Below are 23,155 nucleotides of genomic sequence, written 5' to 3'. Positions count from 1 at the left end.
TCCACAGATCCTCACGCGTCCCCCAAAAATGTTTGGGGCAAATTTCTTGCCCATGAGGGTTTACTTACAGATCCCTCTATCAGTCCCATGGTGGTAGCATACCTCTATCCTGACCTCTTAACTTTTGACATTGTATTATCCCCCCACCCAGGAACCTTTTTCCAATTGACAAAATGGCGGCAGCAACTTTTCTCTATTGTTGCGGCCAGCCAATCAATGGGTTTGTGGATCTGTATCTCTAGATATACATAATTATTTTTCTTTAATAACTCCAAAACTACTGAACAGATTTACACCAAATTACAAAAAGCCTTTTTTCTGCAACAAGATCTAGCTTTATTCCATATTTGAAGTAGTTCTGTCCAGTGGTTTTGATAGTCATGCCAAATCCCATGGGGAAAATAAATTTTGGTCCACCACCTTTTTCTCGGCACCTTGCTTAACGAATCACCCTGAAACTGGCCAGACAGCAGCTGAAGTGACATGCACACTAATTTTGAAAATTTTATGAAGATTCATTAAACGGTTATTAGCAAATCAAAAAATGCTTTTCCTATGGAAACCAGGTCCTAACTATAACTACCTACTGAAGATCACCAGAAGGTAATATATATATATATATATATATATATTTACTGAAAAAAACATAGGTTATAGACCATATATAGTTAGGAATTAGCATTTACAAAACCTTGAAAATTCACTGAAAAAACCATAGGTTAGAGACCATATATAGTTAGCTGGACATTTTATTGACATAAAACCAATGAAATTCCATATATAGTTAGTTGCACTAACTATATATCGCGCACCCGCAATCCACTGCTGATGATGTCACATATTACATCATTCATGACATGGTCAGTGACATCACTGATGACATCACTGATGACATCTCAAATGACATCACTGATGACATCACTGATAACAACATCCAGTGATTTTTTGTTTCTGTAAAGTTTAAATATGTCTTACATATTGAAGAATGAGTGGATGTGTAAGTGTCTGGACGAAGGATTTAGTAGGTGCATGACTGACTGTATGAGTGAGTGATTAAATGTGTCTCACTGAGTGCATGGGTTAGTGACTAAACTGTCTTAATTTGTGCATCATTATGTCTGTTGTTCTGTAAACTGCTGCATGTGTTGATCAGTAGCTATATGAGTAACTATATGGGTTATTGATTGAATGCCCAAGTATTTGTATGGGAGACTGAGTGTGTGTGTGGCTAGCTGGGAGGTGTGTGACTCTGTGCAGATCAATGTGTACTTGTATCAATGATTGTATAAGAAGGTAAGTATGTGTTAGTATATGTTTGAAAATGTAAGGTGCTCTATGTTTAACTGTATAGACAAGAAAATGGAAGTGTCATTGATTCTTTACAGGACTGACTAGGTGTGTGAGTAACTCCATGGATGAGTGGCAGACTGTGAGTGTCTGTATAGGTGTATGAGTGCATATGATAGTGTTGTAAAGATGAGTGATTGTATGTATGAATGATTGTATGGGTGAATGAGTGAAGGTGTGTGTAGACGTAGCAATCAGTGAGTGCGTATGTAGTAACTAGTATTGGTGTGTCAATGTTTTCAAAAATTATACTCTGTATTTAACACTGGGTGAAACAGAGGTTATATTAAAATGTGAGGAGATGCATTGTATTGTCACATGAATGATATCATCAGTGATGTGGTCATTGATGTCAAATGAGATGTCATCAGTGATGTCATCAGTGATGTCATTTGAGATGTCATCAGTGATGTCATCAGTGATGTCACTGACCATGTCATGAATGATGTAATATGTGACATCATCAGCAGTGGATTGCGGGTGCGCGATATATAGTTAGTGCAACTAGCTATATATGGAATTTCATTGGTTTTATGTCAATAAAATGTCCAGCTAACTATATATGGTCTCTAACCTATGTTTTTTTCAGTGAATTTTCAAGGTTTTGTAAATGCTAATTCCTAACTATATATGGTCTATAACCTATGGTTTTTGCAGTGAATTTTCAAGGTTTTGTAAATGCTAATTCCTAACTATATATGGTCTATAACCTATGGTTTTTTCAGTGAATTTCAATGGTTTTTTAATAGCAAATATCATAAGCTGTCGAATGTCAAGTACGTGGTAAGTAAAAACATTTTCGTGTTTATGCACACTGATCTGCTTTGAATGCTGCCCCCCACCCCTCATTTCTATTAGGAGTACTCTCTCTTTGCAGATAGTGAAGGGTAGTTAACGCAGGCCTTTGCCCCCGTTGTAATCCGTCGTGCCTGCTTCTCTCTCCATTTGATTGATTGTTATCCAAGTATTTACTGTTTTAGAATTGGTTCTCTTTGGTTCATTCTCTATTTACAAACAAACACAGAGTCGCAATACTCTGTTTAGTCTTTGCAGATAACGAAAAATCGTGTACAAAAAAAAAGAAAAGGAATCGAGCAAAATCAGTAGGCCACTAATGGGATCTCTTTTTGACCTCGCTAAAATAGAAACATTAGGAACAACCCCTCATGACAAATACAAAACTAGTGAGATGAACTGAACTCCACACAATGATGGCTGCAAAACAGCTCGGCTCCGCCACCCACCCCGCCCAAAATAACGATAAAGAGCGGCTGCCATGATTGGTTGCGGAATGGCCACGACGGAGCTACGAAATGGTGCTGCTCTCATGCTAACCCCAGCTTCAGTCTGAAACATCCAGAAACACTGTAGACTACCAATTCGATCAGTTCCGGTAGCGCCCCAATGTAACCCGGTAGAGAAGAACTAGCCCTCCCCTCTTTGACTGATGGTTCTTGTTGCCTGTCCCTTCTGTTGTCATTTAACAGAACTATTTAGCCTGCTGAAAGGGGTTGTGTTCCGACCGCTGGTTGGTGGAGACATTTTGACTATATTCTGGACCTGCGTTGTCGCGTAATGCGTCATATGACGCGCCGCGTTAGCGCATCCGGAAGTCATCCGGGGCGCGCAGCGCGTAACGTAAGCATAACAAGTCATGTGACTTGTTAATAAAACTTTTCATTGGTTCATTTTACTTTTCTTATTCTAATGATGAAAGGCTTGGTCATATGACCTAAAAATTACGCTTTTTATTACTTCCGAACATTATTTTTTCTTAAATATATGTTATAATGTTCCAGGCTAATGTACTTTCCCGGAAAATTTACAACTGTCCTGCAAGTAAAATATATTCTTTTTTCGAGAAAAAGAGCGTTTCTTCGTCCCATGACGGAGCCGTTGAGCAAAAGAGGGTCGACCTGCTGTCTTAGTCGCCGATACGCCTGAATATGAGATTCTTATCGATCACTTTATGTTGCAGGAGTAGAAAACACAACAGCCCTTGACCATTTATCTTTACTGCGTTCCTTCGTATTATACCTTTTACCCTTCATGTAATTGGTCTGCTTTATTTCACTTGCCTTTTAATGATTCTAAAACAGTGACTATTATTAAAAACTTTACCAATGTATATACTACTACCATGTTTTCTTTTAAAAACCTTTATTGTGAAAATTTCATTATACAAATACGAGCCTATAACCACGTGGGCCGGCCACGGAGCAAACTGTAATCGTATATGATGAGTAGACATTTACACTGTAGAGGAACGTAACGGGCGGGCCATTAGGTTGCAAGAACTAAGGTGTCTAACAGTTACGGAATCGGTGGACGTACATTTTATAATTAAAATATGACAGGGCCAGTTACAATAAAATTATCTACATATACATTTGCGGGCAAGTACCATGGGTGACGTTAATTCGAACTTTCAATAGTACAGTAATCAATAACACATCAGAACTTAATATCAATAGGGATGTCGAAATATTCAATCAATTCTCGTCCCCGCCCGCCATGTGCTTCAAAACTGCATACGTATCTCGTGATTTCAAGGTTCTGCAACCAGTACACAACAAGGAGTTACGAGTCCCATTTATTCCGGCGCCATTTTGGGCGAGGACGGGCAGGTCCAGGATATAGTCAAAATGTCTCTACCAACCATCGACTATGATGATGTTCATATGCTGTATTTATTAGAGTAACACTCATCTGTCCACATGAAATTAATTTGCCACAATCTAAACATGTCATTTTAATCTTTCCAAAGTTCTTCTAAATATTTGGGACCGTTTCCCTTGCCTCTGATGCTGTCAGTGCCACTTCTTTGATGAATGTACTAGCAGGTCAGGGGTTCTCCTCCAAATCTCTCTTTTATGCAGCACTATAATTAATTGGTGCCACCTCTCCATATGACGATGCATGGTATAGTTACCATAACTATATTTTTTTTCGGTTCCTCTGGAGAGTTCATCGTGGCAGATGAAGCGTGTAACGTACCGGACATTTACCTTTTTTTGCATGTACAGGAAAGGAAAAAAAAATCGAGCGTCCGAGTTCTAAGGTGTCCCAGGGCCATTTTAGTGGACCAGGCCCAAATCCAAAGAACAGGCCGCCATTTTGAGAGTCCTGTTGCAGCCGCCTGTCGCTGTAGCATCAAGAGCAGCCGAAACTCAGCTGAATGGCAACTGAAACGGTAAAGGGGCGCCCCACTACAGCAGACGAGCCTCCACCTGGGAAGGCCCGTTCACGCCGCCTCCCCCCCCCCCTTCGGGCACCCCACGCCGTTATTCGGAGCAGTATTGTAGGATGGCCACACCAGTGCGGCAACTTGCTAGACATCACCTCGGTGGTAACCGAATCTCAGCCCCTTGTAGTGTCTCCTCTTCAGAAAATATTCTTGCGCTACCTTTGCCCCATTCACACATCGGTCCGCTACTGACGCCATCTCACAGGCTAATGGGGCGCCCCACGCCGAGTTTCAGCATTGTAGGATGACCACACCAGTACAGCAACTTGCTAGACATCACCTCGGTGCCATCCGGATCTTGGCATCTCAACGCCTAGTGGTATCTTCCATACAGAAAATATTGTTGCGCTGCCTTTGGCCCCATTCGCACATCGGTACGCAACTGACACCATCTCACAGGCCAACAGGGCGCCCCACGCCGACTTTTACCATTGTAGGATGGCCACACCAGTACAGCAACTTGCTAGACATCACCTCGGTGCCATCCGGATCTTGGCATCTCAGCGCCTTGTGGTGTCTTCTATTCCGAAAATATTGTAGAAAATATTGTTGCGCTGCCTTTGGCCCCATTCGCACATCGGTCTGCAACTGACACCATCTCACAGGCCAACAGGGCGCCCCACGCCGACTTTTACCATTGTAGGATGGCCACACCAGTACAGCAACTTGCTAGACATCACCTCGGTGCCATCCGGATCTTGGCATCTCAGCGCCTTGTGGTGTCAGTCAGAAAATATTGTTGCGCTGCCTTTGTCCCCATTCGCACATCGGTCCACTACTGACACCATCTCACAGGCCAACAGGGCGCCCCACGCCGACTATCAGCATTGTAGGATGGCCACACTAGTACAGCAACTTGCTAGACATCACCTCGGTGCCATCCGGATCTCGGCGCCCCACTGCAGATGAAGTGCCTCTCAACTATGAAACCACCACGGTGACATCCGGATCTTGGCGCGTTGTGCTGCCTTCGGCCTATTCGCACATCGGTCCGCTACTGACGCCATCTCACAGACTAATCGGGCGCCCCACGCCGAGTTTCAGCATTGTAGGATGACCACACCAGTGCACCTTACTAGACACCACCTCGGTGCCATCCGGATCTTGGCATCTCAGCGCCTTGTGGTGTCTTCTATTCAGAAAATATTCTTGCGCTACCTTTGCCCCATTCACACATCGGTCCGCTACTGACACCATCTCACAGGCTAATAGGGCGCCCCACGCCGAGTTTCAGCATTGTAGGATGACCACACCAGTACAGCAACTTGCTAGACATCACCTCTGTACCATCCGGATCTTGGCATCTCAACGCCTAGTGGTATCTTCCATACAGAAAATATTGTTGCGCTGCCTTTGACCCCATTCGCACATCGGTCCGCAACTTAGACATCACCTCGGTGCCATCCGGATCTTGGCATCTCAATGCCTAGTGGTATCTTCCATACAGAAAATATTGTTGCGCTGCCTTTGACCCCATTCGCACATCGGTCCGCAACTAAGACATCACCTCGGTGCCATCCGGATCTTGGCATCTCAGCGCCTTGTGGTGTCAGTCAGAAAATATTGTTGCGCTGCCTTTGGCCCAATTCGCACATCAGTCCGCTACTGACACCATCTCACAGGCCAACAGGGCGCCCCACGCCGACTTTTACCATTGTAGGATGGCCACACCAGTGCCACAACTTGCTAGACACCACCTCGGTGCCATCCGGATCTTGGCATCTCAGCGCCTTGTGGTGTCTTCTATTCCGAAAATATTGTTGCGCTGCCTTTGGCCCCATTCGCACATCGGTCCGCTACTGCCGCCATCTCACAGGCCAACGGGGCGCCCCACGCCGACTTTCAACATTGTAGGATGGCCACACCAGTGCGGCAACTTACTAGACACCACCTCGGTGCCATCCGGATCTTGGCGCGTTGTGCTGCCTTCGGCCTATTCGCACATCGGTCCGCTACTGACGCAAACTCACAGGCCAACGGGGCGCCCCACGCCGACTTTCAGCATTATAGGATGGCCACACCAGTGCTGCAACTTGCTCGACACCACCTCGGTGCCATCCGGATCTTGGCGCGTTGTGTTGCCTTCGGCCTATTCGCACATCGGTCCGCTACTGACGCCGCCTCACGTGCCAACGTATTTTCTCCGCATTTTATACCCTATGCCGCATAACAGGTCATGTGACTTGTTTATAAAACTTTTCATTGGTTCATTTTACTTTTGGTTTCCTAATGATGGAAGGCTTGATCATATGACCTAAAAACAACACTTTTCATTGGATGAAACCTTTTTTTTTTCCCAAACGATGAAAGCCCCACCTTGTTTCTGGATGTTTCAGACTGAAGCTGGCGTCAGCATGAGAGCACCACCATCTCGTAGCTCCGTCGTGGTCATTCCGCGAGCAATCATGGCAACCGCTCCCCACCAGAAGCCTACAGGAGTCGGGGGCCCCCAAAACTTTTGATAAATCCTCAAGGCGGAGGGGACGCTTTCAAGAATGGGGTCCAAGACCTAGCAGACAAGCGTCCGATTTCCAAGGTGTCCCAGGGCCATTTCAGTGGACCAGGCCCAAAAAGGAAAAAGCCTGCCGCCATTTTGAGAGTCCTGTGACAGCCGCCTATCGCTGCACCGCAAGAGTGGGCGCAACTCAGCTGAATTGCGGCTTTTGACACAGTGGACCAAAAACGGACGGAATGGCAACTGAAACGGTAAAGGGGCGCCCCACTACAACAGATGACACTCCACCTGGAGAGGCCCGTTCACGCCGCCTCCCCCGGGGCGCCCCACGCCGTTATTCGGAGCAGCATTGTAGGATACCAAAACCAGTGCGGCAACTTACTGGACATCACCTTGGTGCCATCGTTCTGCTGCCTTGGAACTATTCGCACAACAGTTTGCTACTGATGACCCACCCCCCGCGACGCCCCACGCCGGAAATCTGGACGTTGTGCTGCGTTGGGACTATTCGCACAGCCGACCGCTACTTCGTTGTTTTTCCCTAAAAATGTTTATATGTTATTACTATTTTTGTTTTCTTGTATATATTTATAAATTATTAAAGTTTTATAATCTTACTACTTTGTCGGAGTGCTATATATTTTTAATGTGACACATAATTGTAAAAACTTTGATGTACAAAGAGTCATCCCTGGAATCTTCCGCTTCAGGCTCGGTCCCCTCCCCAATCACAATACAGGATGGTTTTCAGATAATAGGAACGCTTCTGCTGTGACGAATCTCATCGAGTGTGGGCCTTGATCTACTATAACTCCTTTGAAGAGGGGTGATTCTTTACAGCTGGGGCCATAAACTACATCTGCAGGGCTAGCTGATAGCCTAGGACCGGCCTGGACAATCGGACACAGAGGAAGAGGAGTGTCAGAGGGTGCGGTAGTGAATAGGGCGAAAGGGAGGTGTCGGGCGGGCACAGGGTGTGATTCTCAGGGAAGAGCAGCGCAGATGGGGGGAGGTTTATTACCCATGCATAAGACAGAAAGCGGGGGTGACCACTGCCTGGGGGAGATGCTTGCGAGGGTGGGGAGCCATGCTAAGGATCGACAGCGTGCAGAGAGTGGGTCTGGTCAAGGCATCTAAAATGGCTGCCGTGCACGACAAAAGTGTGGCATTTGAAAAAAGACAAGATGGCGCAGACAATGTTTTTCAACACTTCCTGATTTCCTTCGAATCGAACGTTAACAGACGTTGGGGCATATTACCAAAGTTAAGCGATATTTATCCCTAACGATGCTTAGCAACGATTTTTTTACCGCTAAGCATCGTCAGAAATTATCGCAGATAAACCTTGCTATTATCAAGGTTTATCGCAAATACGATAATAAACGACCGCAATGCATTAATATCGCTGAAAACTCAGCGATATTCATGCATTACCGAGCTAATGCTCTTAGCCATGTTATCCACCTCCCATTGGACAACATGGCTAAGAACTGCTCAGGGCAGGTGCTACTTTTTGGAGATATTCGCGCTTATCTCGAATATTTCCAAAAGTTGATAATAGGAGATAGCGATGTTAGCGACTGTTTCCAGTCGCTAACATCTTGGCACGCCCACTTTGCATGTCATTAGTGATAAATATCACTCACATGCAAAGTGGGGCCCAAGATGGTCGCTATCTCCTACTAGCCGTCGCTAACTGGTGTTAGCAACAGCTAGGTAATACAGATATAATTTTATCTCCGCGAAGCGGAGCGCTGTTACAGATATATATCTTGTTTTTGAACGTTAATTTCTCAAAATCCACTGAAGCACATATATTGAGACCTAGCAAAGGCACATCGAGCTACCAGTCCCTACAATTTTGCCAAGTTTCGTGCAAATCCATTCAGCCGTTCGATTATTATTATTATTTTTTTTTTGCCCCGCGGGGCCCTTTTAAAACCTCCACATCAAACCTAAGAGGTCAAGGAGGATCTACTATGCCCCCTTATGGTCATTTGCCCCTTCGCTTTGGCCTCCTCTTGTCTCTCGATCCTACCGAGAGACAAGATGGCGGCCGCTACGGACTGTTTGCAATGTTTACAGACGCCGGAGAACCAATCAGCTTCGCAAACCTCCTTTACGCGAAGCGGAGCGCTGTTACAGATATATATCTTTTTTTGAACGTTAATTTCTCAAAATCCACTGGAGCACATATATTGAGACCTAACAAAGGCACATCGGGCTACCAGTCCCTAATATTTTACCAAGTTTCGTGCAAATCCAGTCAGCCGTTCGATTATTATTATTATTATTATTTTTTGCCCCGCGGGACCCTTTTAAAACCTCCACATCAAACCTAGAGGGTCAGCGAGGATCTACTATGCCCCCTTATGGTCATTTGCCCCTTCGCTTTGGCCTCCTCTTGTCTCTCGATCCTACCGAGAGACAAGATGGCGGCCACTACGGACTGTTTGGAATGTTGACAGACGCCGGAGAACCAATCAGCTTCGCTTCACAAAGCTCCGTTGCGCGAAAAGTACGCGTAGCGGAGCGCTGCCCGGTCCGCTGTTACAGATATATATCTTTTTTTGAACGTTAATTTCTCAAAATCCACTGAAGCACATATATTGAGACCTACAAAAGGCACATCGGGCTACCAGTCCCTACAATTTTGCCAAGTTTCGTGCAAATCCATTCAGCCGTTCGAGCTAAAAGTGAGGCCAACCGCCCTATGGGAAACTCAATGTTAAAAACACGTTTTGGGACCCCCCTTTTTTCTCGGCCCCCCCTTGACGAACCCCCCACAAATTTTCAGGGGCTGCTCAGAAACAAAATGTTCCATTTTCCTGAAAATTTCAGCCAATTCCGTCCACAAACGCCAAAGTTATTAGACATAGAATTTTCAAAAATCCCATAGAGAAAAAATCCTAACTATATATACCTACTGGCGACTGCCAGTAGGTAATATATATATATCTATATATATATATATCAGCAACCAAAGAGATCCCATAGCCATGGGAGCGCGCTCCACAGTGTGTGCTCTGCCCAGGGGTCGGATCCTGACCCTTAGAACAAAGGAGGCGGCACAGTCAGAGATCGATTTAAGCCTTATTTATTGCAAGACTTCACCCCACCAACGCGTTTCGGCCTAACTCGGCCTTGCTATATATATTACCTACTGGCGGTCGCCAGTAGGTATATATAGTTAGGATTTTTTTGAATAGGGATTTCTGAAAATTCTATGTTGAATAACTTTGGCGTTGATGGACGGAATTGGCTGAAATTTTCAGGAAAATGGCACATTTTGTTTCTGAGCGTCCCCTGACAGTTTGGAGGGGTTTCGTCAAGCGGGGGCCGAGAAAAAAGGGGGGTCCCAAAACGTGTTTTTAACATGGAGTTTTCCATAGGGCGGTTGGACTTACTTTTATCTCGAACGGCTGAATGGATTTCTATGAAACTTGGCAAAATTGTAGAGACTGTTTGCCCGATGTGCCTTTGCTAGGTCTCAAGATATGTGCTCCAGTGGATTTTGAGAAATTAACGTTCAAAAAAATATATATATCTGTGACAGCGTCCCGGTTAGCGCCTCGGTTCGCGTACCAGACGCGTAACGGAACTTCGCGAGGAGAAGCGGATTGGCTCTCCGGTGACTCTCAACATTCTAAACAGTCCTGAGCGGCCGCCATCTTGTCTCTCGGTAGGATCGAGAGACAAGAGGTGGAAATAAACGAAGGGGGAAATGAATGGAAGGGGCAAGGTAGACCCCTCCTGACCCCCTAGGATTAATGTGGGGGCTATTAAAGGGCCCCGCAGGGTAAAAAAATAAAATACATTTTTTTTTATTTTTCGCGGTGGAAGCGCTACCCGGTACGCGAACTGGGTAGCTCACCGGTAGCGTAACGGGAGTTATGTTATGTTATGTTATTTAATCTTTTGTATAGCGCACGGTGACTCAAAAAGAGTGTCCCTGCGCTTTTAGTAAGGAGGGCTGCATCCTAATAACATAACACAGTTAAAATGAAAAAAAGACAGAGGCCAAGCGGGCACACAAAAAGCGGGCTACTGGGTAAACAGCCAGGTTTTAAGGCCTTTTCTAAAGGCAAGTAGGCTGGTAGCTCCCCGCAAAGTGAGCGGCAGAGAGTTCCACAACTGTGGCGCTAGTAGTCCAAAGGAGCGGCCTCCCAAGCGAGCTCTCCTCACTCGCGGGACAACCGCCAGGAACAGGGATTCCGACCTCAAAGAGCGAGTCGGATGATAAAAGGCCAGTCTCTTTTGGAGATACTTTGCTCCCACCGCATGGAGGGCCTTATAAGCCAGAGTCAAAGCCTTAAAGGCAATCCGTTTCCGGATTGGAAGCCAGTGCAAGGTCTTCAACAGACCCGCTGCACTGGCCCGTCTATTTAAACCAAAAATAGCTCTCGCGGCAGCGTTCTGCACCACTTGGAGCCGCTGCAGCAAATACTCTGGCAGGCCCAGGTAAAGAATGTTCGAGTAATCTAACCTGGACCCAATTAGAGCCTGCACCGTCAGCTTCCCGTGCTCCTCAGACAACAGGGGAAGGAACCTCCGCAGCATCCTGAGGAGGCCAAAGCAGGTACCCGACACCCCGAGGATCTGGGATTTCAGAGTTAGCCCATTATCCATCTTGACCCCCAAGTTCTTAGCAATTTTGGAAGAACAAGACGGAGGAAACATATTAATGGGCCACCAAGCCTGCCAGTCTGGCTCTGCCTCACACCCAAAGAAGAGTACCTCGGACTTATCGGAATTGCACTTGAGGCTGTTCAGTTGGAACCATTGGAAAACAGCCCCAAGGCAATCCCGGATACTCTCCCCGTCAAAATCTCCTCCTCTCTTACACGAGAAGAGGAGCTGGGTGTCGTCAGCGTAGGATACGATCTGGGCCCCATACGACTCCGCCAACGCCGCCAAAGGAGTCATGAAGATGTTAAATAGGGTCGGGCTCAAAATAGAGCCCTGTGGGACCCCGACTCCCAAAGGCGGCATCACGGGGGAATCTGGCGAGGCCCAGACCGTTTGCCGGCGGCCAGCTAGAAAGGAGGAAAACCAGCCGAGCACCGTCCCCCGCAGACCTATCTCATAAAGTCTAACGAGAAGGCCGTCATGGGGGACGGTGTCGAAAGCCGCCGACAAGTCCAACATCACCAGCATGGCTTTGCCCCCCGAGTCCAGAACCCCTTTAATGGTTTCTGAGACCTCAAGGAGCGCAGTCTCTTTACTGAGATGGGGACGAAAACCCGACTGGGTGGCGTGCAGGATCTCATTGGTCTCAAGAAAATTGGAGAGCACCACCTGAACGTGTTTTTCCACAATCTTCGTGAGAGCCGGCAGCAAAGAAATAGGCATATAGTTGACAGGGGCCTTCGGGTCTAGGCCTGGCTTCTTGTGTTTCGGACGAATTTAGTCACAAGATGGAGGATAAACAATGTTGGGAATGGGTATAAGGGGGCACGGGAGACATATCCTGACCCCCTAGGTTTTCTGAGGGTGGCTGAGGAGGCCCATATATGTATATGTATATATGTAGCGTTCCGGAAAGCGTAACAAGGGGAAAACCAAGGGAAATAGTAAAATAATATTTTAGAGTGCTTTGAGGTAGGGTAGCTCTGAATAGAGCTGTTGTGTTGTGTGGGTGATGTAAGTACCAACATGTAGGTACCAATGAAGAGTCTAAATTTCAATGTACACCGTCTCCTCTGTAGATATTTTGTATGTTCTAATATGGGTTATTTAAATGTAAATGTGTGGAAAAGCACTTCATGCTTTAAAGCAATTGTATTTTTGAACTGAATGTTCTTTCCTCTTAGTCCTCCTCTTTGTTTTTTTCCCCCACACTCTTCTTCAGCATGATAGTTGATAAATTCGTTCCCTCAAAAAATTTATATACATAAAAAAATTATATTAAATACATATAAAATATATTTTTCCTTTAAAAGAAGAATACATTTTACAGCTTTTGATATTTGCTATTAAAAAACCATTGAAATTCACTGAAAAAACCATAGGTTATAGACCATATATAGTTAGGAATTAGCATTTACAAAACCTTTAAAATTCACTGAAAAAACCATAGGTTATAGACCATATATAGTTAGGAATTAGCATTTACAAAACCTTATTTTAATACTTTGACATGTAGCACTGAGATATCCATTCACTCACCAATACACTCATGCACACAGTCAACCGCCCATACAGCTGTTTCCACATGCACTTTTGAACCCATACATCTAGTGAATCAACTGCTCACACATCTATGCACAGAGTCATACACCTCCCAGCCACCCACACACACACTCAGTCTCCCATACAAATACTTGGGCAACCAATCAATAACCCATATAGTTACTCATATAGCTACTGATCAACACATGCAGCAGTTTACAGAACAACAGACATAATGATGCACAAATTAAGACAGTTTTGTCACTAACCCATGCACTCAGTGAGACACATTTAATCACTCACTCATACAGTCAGTCATGCACCTACTAAATCCTTCATCCAGACACTTATACATCCACTCATTCTTCAATATGTAAGACATACTTTAACTTTACAGAAACATACAGTCACTGGATGTTGTCATCAGTGATGTCATCAGTGATGTCATTTGAGATGTCATCAGTGATGTCATCAGTGATGTCACTGACCATGTCATGAATGATGTAATATGTGACATGATCAGCAGTGGATTGCGGGTGCGCGATATATAGTTAGTGCAACTAACTTTATATGCGAATTTCAATGGTTTTGTGTGAGTAAAATAAGGTTTTCTAAATGCCAATTCCTAACTATATATGGTCTATAACCTATGGTTTTTTCAGTGAATATATATATATATATATATATATATATATATATATATATATATATATATATATATATATATATATATATATATATATATATATATATATATGATAAATCCACATTTTTCTTCAAAGACTTTAAGGTCCTGGGTATGGGTAATACCGGTCACCACTTAATCATTCATCAGAACATCCCAAAATTTGCTGAGAGTTGCTCTCTGGCATTAACCTCAAAGTTGAGTGTGCTGTGAATTCTTTGATGTCACTTATCTGAAAAATAAGGCGACTTCTATACCATGTGACCTCACACATAAGGTTGTCAAATCAACTGATGGGAAATCTTCCATTATTCATAAAGAGATGTAAGCATTTACTTTAAAAAAAAAAAAGTTGTCTTAGGCAAGACAGCATTCTGGCACTCAGAAGGGTAGGGATCTATTTGCTATTAGAAGGTTTCAAAATGTTGGCTTTCATTCATTTTTATCTTTATAAAGAGTTTATGTTTTAAGGGTTGTCAACCCAGAGATTCCTCCATCCTTCACAACATAACATTATTACTCAAGTTTACATTCATCACTAGCCCCTCAATCAAATTAAATTCACAACTGAGAAGAGTTTACATTTTGTGAATGAGGCAGTCACTTTTTTGCTGCTCAAGGTCTGCCTAGATATGTCATTGAAATTGAAGGAATGAAGAGAATCTGAATGGGGGATTCACTAACTTCATGAAATACTGGGCTATTGAATCTGGTTATTGTTAGAATAGTGGCATCTTCTGCATACATAGGTCAAAACTGTAGATGGTGAAAATATATATTTTATTAGTAAGTTTATTTATTTATTCTATGCGTGTAGTACTCAACAAATCAGAGGGGAAACAGAATGGGGACGAGAGAGAGGGGAAGAGCAATGGGTAGCTGATGACTCTGCATGTACTTGAAGTTTTTATGAGATCTCAATGCTAAAGCTGGAAAAAAAAAGCTGGAAATGGTATTAGTTGACTTTTGGTTCTGGAATATTATCTTCAACTTGATATGTCAGGTAATTTGAACCCAACTGAGGTATTTGAAAGCATTTTTAAGGACTAGGGTGCTTGCATTTTGTTATAATGCATGCTGCACAATCAATTTACTTTATGTTGTTCATAAAATGCTTCTAATACGAAATACTGTAGAAGCCATTTAAATCTTGAGAAGAAAATAATGTTTGCTGCTGTGCTTTAATTTTTAACATTTTCCAATCAACTTCCGAAACAAAATCCTCCAATTCAGAAAGCAGGATCATGCATAGATCAAGCTTCCTCCCCTCTTGCCCCTATTCTTGATATTATCCATATCTAAGTGGGATCTATCATCCACAACAAAACCCTGTGCCATTCAAAATCTGTAGTTTCTTTAAATATCACAGAATCCGCTCATGCATAATCAGAAATATTAGTCATGAGGGCAATGAGATAGGGATTTCCCATATCCCCTCTTATTTTTGCTCTTGCTATGGAGCCCTGTAGTAATAAAGGATGTAGGACACTCACAAGGTGATCCGTCAAGCGGGGGCCGAGAAAAAATGGCAGCTCTAAAATGTATAATCCCCATGCCTTTTCCATAGACTTTTTTGAGAAGCGCTACTGCAGAAACTGCTGTACGGAATTACACCCAATTTGGTAGGAAGCTAGATCTTGGTCCGCAGATTGAGCTTTTTCAGGATTTGGTGTAAAGCCATTCAGTAGTTTTTGTGAAATTAATGTAGTCATCAGTGATGTCAGAGTGATGTCACTGACCATGTCATGAGTGATGTAATATGTGACGTCATCAGCAGTGCATTGCAGGCGGGCAAGTTATAGTGAGTCCAACTAACTATAACGTGGGAATTTCAATGGTTTTATGTCAGTAAAATTTCCAGCTAACTATAACTGGTGTCAAACCTATGGTTTTTTCAGTGAATTTCATAGGTTTTTTAAATGCTAATTCCTAACTATATAAGACCTGAAAGCCCACCAGGAATCTCCAGTATGCGCCAGGGGACTGCATTGTAGAGAGGTGTATTGAAGCCACGCCCCTTTTTACACCTCTCTGCAACGCAGCCCCGTGCATGTTTGAAGAGGGGGAACTAATTCCCCTTGCATACTGGGGGCCCCTGGGGGCCAACTAGCCCACTTGGAACCTCCAGTATGCGCCAGGGGACTGCATTGCAGAGAGGTGTAATGAGGCCACACCCTTTTTTACACCTCTCTGCAACGCAGCCCCCGTGCATGTTTGAAGAGGGGGAACTAATTCCCCTTGCATACTAGGGGTCTCTGGGGGCCAACTAGCCCACCTGGAACCTCCAGTATGCGCCAGGGGGCTGCATTGCACAGAGGTGTAATGAGGCTATGCCCCTTTTTACACCTCTCTGCAACGCAGGCCACTGGCGCGTTTGCAGAGGGGGGACTAATTCCCCTTGCATACTGGGGGTCCCTGGGTCATATCTGCCCAAACACCGATATTCCGAACGATTGAAAATGACTTTTCTTGAGAAATATTTGGATTTGGATTATAATGTCCTATACTTTGGAATTTTTGAAAGACTGACTTTGAGATGCTATAAATTACTCAAGTCTGCCCGAATTGTGTGGGTAAAATTGATACCTAGTCACTTTGAATAAGAATGTACTTACGTCTCGTCTAACATTTGGAAGAAATATCTAGTTATATGACAACAGGATACCGACATAACTTGAAGGAAATAAGAACGCCCTGAAGAAGTTCTGTTGTACAGAACAAAACGTTTCGGCTGGCTGTGGTACATAAACTTAAGGAAAATAAAAGCATTTGAATATACACCAAGATTCAGCGCTTCAATAAGGACTCTAAGTGATATGACTTGATTGGACTTATTGTGCAAGTGGTGCTGTGCCAAACTTTGGAATATTCTCCTCTACTCTCTACTACTTACTCTCTCCTACTCCACTACTCTCAAATACTCACTCTCTACTACTCATTCTCTACTACTCTACTACTCTCTACTACTCACTCCCTACTACTCACTATCTACTACCTCTCTACTACGCTCTCTCTACTACTCACTCTACTACTCTCTACTACCCACTCTCTACTACTCTCTCTCTACTAGTCTCTACTACTCACTCTACTACTCACTCTCTACTACTCTCTACTACTCACTCTTTACTACTCTCTACTACTCATCTCTACTGCTCTCTACTACTCACTCTACTACTTACTCTCTACTACTCTCTCTACTACTCTCTACTACTCACTCTACTATTCACTCTACTACTCTCTACTACTCACTCTCTGCTACTCTCTCTACTGCTCTCTACTACTCTCTACTACTCACTCTCTACTCTCTATTACTCACTCTCTAGTCTCTACCTCTCTCTACTTCTCTCTCTACTAGTCTCTACCTCTCTACCGCTACCTCTCTACCTCTACCTCTCTACCTCTACACCTCTACCTCTCTACCTCTCTCTACACGCACACATATACACATATATATATGCATATGCATTTATATATATGTATGTGTATGTATATACATACATATATAAACATATATAATCTGTATATCTATATAAATACAAATATAAATGCATGCATACATATACATATATGCATACAGATGCATGTTATTTACATGAAAGTTTAAAAAACACTAATAAAAGCAAAGCTAAAAAGCCACCTTATTACAAACAGAATGGCTTTAACTTAAACGGGGGCGAGATCTATTGCATTTTCAATGCTTGTTTACTTTGGTTCCATCAAGAAGGCATTCAGATGTGTCACACATTTGCCATAAATTCTGAATGTTAGCACTCTAGTTGCTCATTAGATCACTGTAGTAAAGCTACTGCTCACCAGGGAAGTCTGCTGCTGGTATTCAAAGTGCATGTTTCAGTCTGCATGTCAGAATTTCTTTAATGAAATAGAAGAGGATTTGAGAAGTCACTCAAAATGATCCCTAATTTTTCTTTCTGAAGCACTAATCATACGTTCTATGGCAAAATGAACCCCCTCATTTTGTTCCTTTTTAAATTAAATGTTTTCAGACTTACCACTTCATTCCAATCAAGATGGCTTCTGGTGTGCCATACTTTTGTCATAAGTAAGACTGTTAGCACTCTAGTTGTTCTTTAGAACACTCTGGGACATTCTGTCACTGGGCTATACTTGGGCTACATCTGGGTGATATTTGGGCTACATGTGGGCTCTTTTGTCTCTGGTGGCCATCTTGGGAGACTGCATGTCAGAATTTTGTAATGAAACAGAAGAGGATTCGAGAAGTCACTCAAAATGTGCCCTAATTTATCTTTCTGCAGCACTAATCATACTTTCTATGGCAAAATATACCCCCTCATTTTGTTCCTTTTTAAATTAAATGTTTTAAGAGTTACCACTTTATTCCAATCAAGATGGGTTCAGGTGTGCCATACCTTTGTAATAAGTAGGACTGTTAGCGCTCTAGTTGTTCTTTAGAACACTCTAGGAGGCTGCAGTAGAACACAAAGGAATCAACTGACAGTGTCTGTCCTTGTTGGATGTACATGTTTTACTGAGAATGTCAGACTTCATTCTCACATGACTGAGAAAGATAATGTGAATTTACAGAAAATATGCTTTCAGTTTAGCTTATAGATCCCCTTCCAAACCACTGTGGGAAAAGCATGAGATAATAGTTTTCTTTCAAACATGATTCATGATATCCCAGCAGAAGGCTTTTCAACATGGTAAAAACACCTTAAAACACACCACAATTCCTAAAATGAGTATGGTATCATCAACAAATGATTTATAATGTAACTAAAGTCCTAAAACCCTCCATTAACTACAATGCTTTTTAATGAGGTGCTATCATGTATATTGGTCCCAAGATGGCTGCCAACACTTCTTGGATGAAGTGCTGACAGCCAATCAGATCAGATGTGTGGTTAGGCTCCGCCCAGATATATATATTTTTTTGAACCTAAATTACTCAAAATCCACTGGAGCACATATCTTGAGACATAGCAAAGGCACATCGGGCTACCAGTCCCTACAATTTTGCCATATTTTGTGGAAATCCATTCAGCCGTTCGGGCTAAAAGTGAGTCCAACCGCCCTATGGAAATTAACATGGGGAAAACACGTTTTGGGACCCCCCTTTTATCTCGGCCCCCACTTGACGAATCCCCCCCAAAATTTCAGGGAAGGAGCAGAGCGGAGCGGGCCATCTTCTTTGAGAAATTTTTGAAGATTCGTCCACCGGCGCCAAAGTTATTCCCAATAGAATGTTGCGGATTTCCTATGGAAATCAATCCTAACTAAAACTACCTACTGGCGACCGCCAGTAGGTTATATATATATATATATATATATATATTACTGCTCCAACTCCTCAGTCTGAAGACAAAGAATTCTCAGCACTCCGGGGTAAATTTTCCAACAGTTGCTTTATTGCAGTGACAGACGCCCTCGCGTTTCGGCAGATTGCCTTTCTCAATGTCAATTGCCCTCTGGCAACATCCTGTTTTTAACAATTAGTTAGGTAGAGGAAGGACTACAGGCCAGCTGGTAATAGCCAGCGCCATCTTGGAGTGGTATATATTTACATATTTACAAATAGATTTGTACTGCGAACATGTTTTTACATTTTAGTTTTTTTCAAAACATATCCATACTCTCTAGACATAAGTCTTTTAGACAGGTGATACGTGTAAAAATTTATAACTGTATCACAAGCACTTTCCTCGTGCTATTTATCTAACTGACTCATGTCTTAACGCGAAAAGAATTAAGCCGTGTATCGGCAATTCTCCCTCCTTTTACCAGTATTTAAAATTGCATAACCAAAACAAATCAACCATCTGTTCTTTTTCAAATCATTAGACATTTTCTTATTCATCCCCTGTTTCATTTGCGTTTTTCATCGTTACTATTTACATGTAGAAAAACAACAATTTACATAAAGACGCAATTGAAATCAAATTCATTCATTGATCACATTTCACTAGGAGGAAACCAAGGTAACTCAAAAAAATAATATATATATATATATATATATATATATATATATGACGAAAATTCTTCAACTGCAAGAAGAAAGGAGGAACCAAACGGGGAATTCAGGTGAAGCGTTTAATGGTTACAGCAATGGCATGACGCGTTTCGACATAAATGTCTTCCTCAGATGCCCGCTAACACCATGCCTGCACGCCTGCCACTCGCGAATACTCCATCCGTTCTGTCTTTAATGACGTAGTCAGGTGGGCCGGCTCAGAGTCACCATCATGGCTGTGGTTATCATCGGAGGACCACAGTTCCCAGAATGCCCCTCTCACGGGAAAACTGGGTCGGGATCTCTTTCACGGCACCATGTATCCCTTCTTGGGTCCTGGCTGTGAGTAAGAACGTGGTGCGAGTGCTCTGGCAAGTCACAGTGGCTGAAACAAACAAACACAACACCTGAGCCCCCTAGACGCCTCAACCGTACAGTCCTCATTCAGCCAGGCCTGAGATTGCGGAATCAGTGTTCCGGAATTCCTCCATGTAGTCATGGACTGCTGGCTGCAGCGGCGCTGTCCCTGGAAGGAGATAGGGTGGGTATTGAGCGATCCAATACCTTGGATGTAGCGAAGTTGCCGAAGCTTGTCCTTGTAGCTCAAACCACTTGGTGGGGCGGGTACCCTCCTAGCGTGCTCCGGACACTGCACGCTGTAAATGACGAAAATTCTTCAACTGCAAGAAGAAAGGAGGAACCAAACGGGGAATTCAGGTGAAGCGTTTAATGGTTACAGCAATGGCATGACGCGTTTCGACGTAAATGTCTTCCTCAGATGCCCGCTAACACCATGCCTGCACGCCTGCCACTCGCAAATACTCCATCCGTTCTGTCTTTAATGACGTAGTCAGGTGGGCCGGCTCAGAGTCACCATCATGGCTGTGGTTATCATCGGAGGACCACAGTTCCCAGAATGCCCCTCTCACGGGAAAACTGGGTCGGGATCTCTTTCACGGCACCATGTATCCCTTCTTGGGTCCTGGCTGTGAGTAAGAACGTGGTGCGAGTGCTCTGGCAAGTCACAGTGGCTGAAACAAACAAACACAACACCTGAGCCCCCTAGACGCCTCAACCGTACAGTCCTCATTCAGCCAGGCCTGAGATTGCGGAATCAGTGTTCCGGAATTCCTCCATGTAGTCATGGACTGCTGGCTGCAGCGGCGCTGTCCCTGGAAGGAGATACGGTGGGTATTGAGCGATCCAATACCTTGGATGTAGCGAAGTTGCCGAAGCTTGTCCTTGTAGCTCAAACCACTTGGTGGGGCGGGTACCCTCCTAGCGTGCTCCGGACACTGCACGCTGTAAATGACGAAAATTCTTCAACTGCAAGAAGAAAGGAGGAACCAAACGGGGAATTCAGGTGAAGCGTTTAATGGTTACAGCAATGGCATGACGCGTTTCGACGTAAATGTCTTCCTCAGATGCCCGCTAACACCATGCCTGCACGCCTGCCACTCGCAAATACTCCATCCGTTCTGTCTTTAATGACGTAGTCAGGTGGGCCGGCTCAGAGTCACCATCATGGCTGTGGTTATCATCGGAGGACCACAGTTCCCAGAATGCCCCTCTCACGGGAAAACTGGGTCGGGATCTCTTTCACGGCACCATGTATCCCTTCTTGGGTCCTGGCTGTGAGTAAGAACGTGGTGCGAGTGCTCTGGCAAGTCACAGTGGCTGAAACAAACAAACACAACACCTGAGCCCCCTAGACGCCTCAACCGTACAGTCCTCATTCAGCCAGGCCTGAGATTGCGGAATCAGTGTTCCGGAATTCCTCCATGTAGTCATGGACTGCTGGCTGCAGCGGCGCTGTCCCTGGAAGGAGATACGGTGGGTATTGAGCGATCCAATACCTTGGATGTAGCGAAGTTGCCGAAGCTTGTCCTTGTAGCTCAAACCACTTGGTGGGGCGGGTACCCTCCTAGCGTGCTCCGGACACTGCACGCTGTAAATGACTAAAATTCTTCAACTGCAAGAAGAAAGGAGGAACCAAACGGGGAATTCAGGTGAAGCGTTTAATGGTTACAGCAATGGCATGACGCGTTTCGACGTAAATGTCTTCCTCAGATGCCCGCTAACACCATGCCTGCACGCCTGCCACTCGCAAATACTCCATCCGTTCTGTCTTTAATGATGTAGTCAGGTGGGCCGGCTCAGAGTCACCATCATGGCTGTGGTTATCATCGGAGGACCACAGTTCCCAGAATGCCCCTCTCACGGGAAAACTGGGTCGGGATCTCTTTCACGGCACCATGTATCTCTTCTTGGGTCCTGGCTGTGAGTAAGAACGTGGTGCGAGTGCTCTGGCAAGTCACAGTGGCTGAAACAAACAAACACAACACCTGAGCCCCCTAGACGCCTCAACCGTACAGTCCTCATTCAGCCAGGCCTGAGATTGCGGAATCAGTGTTCCGGAATTCCTCCATGTAGTCATGGACTGCTGGCTGCACGGACACTCTCTAGGTCAATGAAATCAATGCACTTTTTTATTTTAACCACTGTTGAGTAAAGTTCTAATTGACACTGACGAAGGCGGCAACGCTGAAACGCGTCTGTCAATTTTCGCTGTAACGGCTGAAATAAATATTTAATTTTTGCTTCGAAAACTTTACATGGCTCAGAAGTGCACTCTTTTTAAACGTTTCTTTTTGGATTAAGAAACAGGAGTTATTGGATATATATATATATATATATATATTTTTGTCATACAAAAGAGGCGGCACAACCAGGATACTTTTTTAAGTCTGTTTATTAGACTTCACCCCACCAACGCGTTTCAGCCACAACTGGCCTTGCTCACGGTCGGTTAGTCCCTCCACAGTGTTGCTTTTTATACTCCCACAACTGCCAATTATGAGGCATTGTGGGATATGTAGTTTTAAACGTGAAAATCAAACATTAAAAACAAAAGAAAGACTTAGTGTGCTTTTACAATTGTTACATTAAAGTGACAAATCGTCCACTGTGGCTATGTTTGACTTATTATTGGGTTTAGTACCCATGATCTTTTTCTCAGTCTTGAGTATTGGGTGTAGTACCCATTTAAATAAGAACATTAGTCCAGATGAACATGCAGGTCCTCTCCGAAATTCATCCCTCTCGGATGCTTTGTTCTGAGTCTGACAATCATTTTTGATTCCATTTGGCGGAGTTTTCGAACTGTGTCCCCGCCTCTTTCCGATTTCTCCAGCATTTTTATTCCGTAGAACTGCATCTGTCTCCAGTCACCATTTTGACATAAACTTAGGTGTTTAGCCG

General features: G+C 44.0%; 1 protein-coding gene across 6 annotated transcripts in view; it reads right to left on the bottom strand.

The window, feature by feature from the left end:
• Positions 1–23,155, bottom strand: part of PDE5A (phosphodiesterase 5A) — an 869,998-nt gene that overhangs the window by 122,217 nt on the left and 724,626 nt on the right. The window lies entirely within an intron of this gene.

Source organism: Lissotriton helveticus, chromosome 2_1 (genome assembly GCF_964261635.1).
Source record: "Lissotriton helveticus chromosome 2_1, aLisHel1.1, whole genome shotgun sequence".
NCBI classification, from domain to species: Eukaryota; Metazoa; Chordata; class Amphibia; order Caudata; family Salamandridae; genus Lissotriton; species Lissotriton helveticus.
The sequence above is the reverse complement of the archived record's forward strand: the minus strand, read 5'-3'. Positions and strand labels throughout refer to the sequence as shown.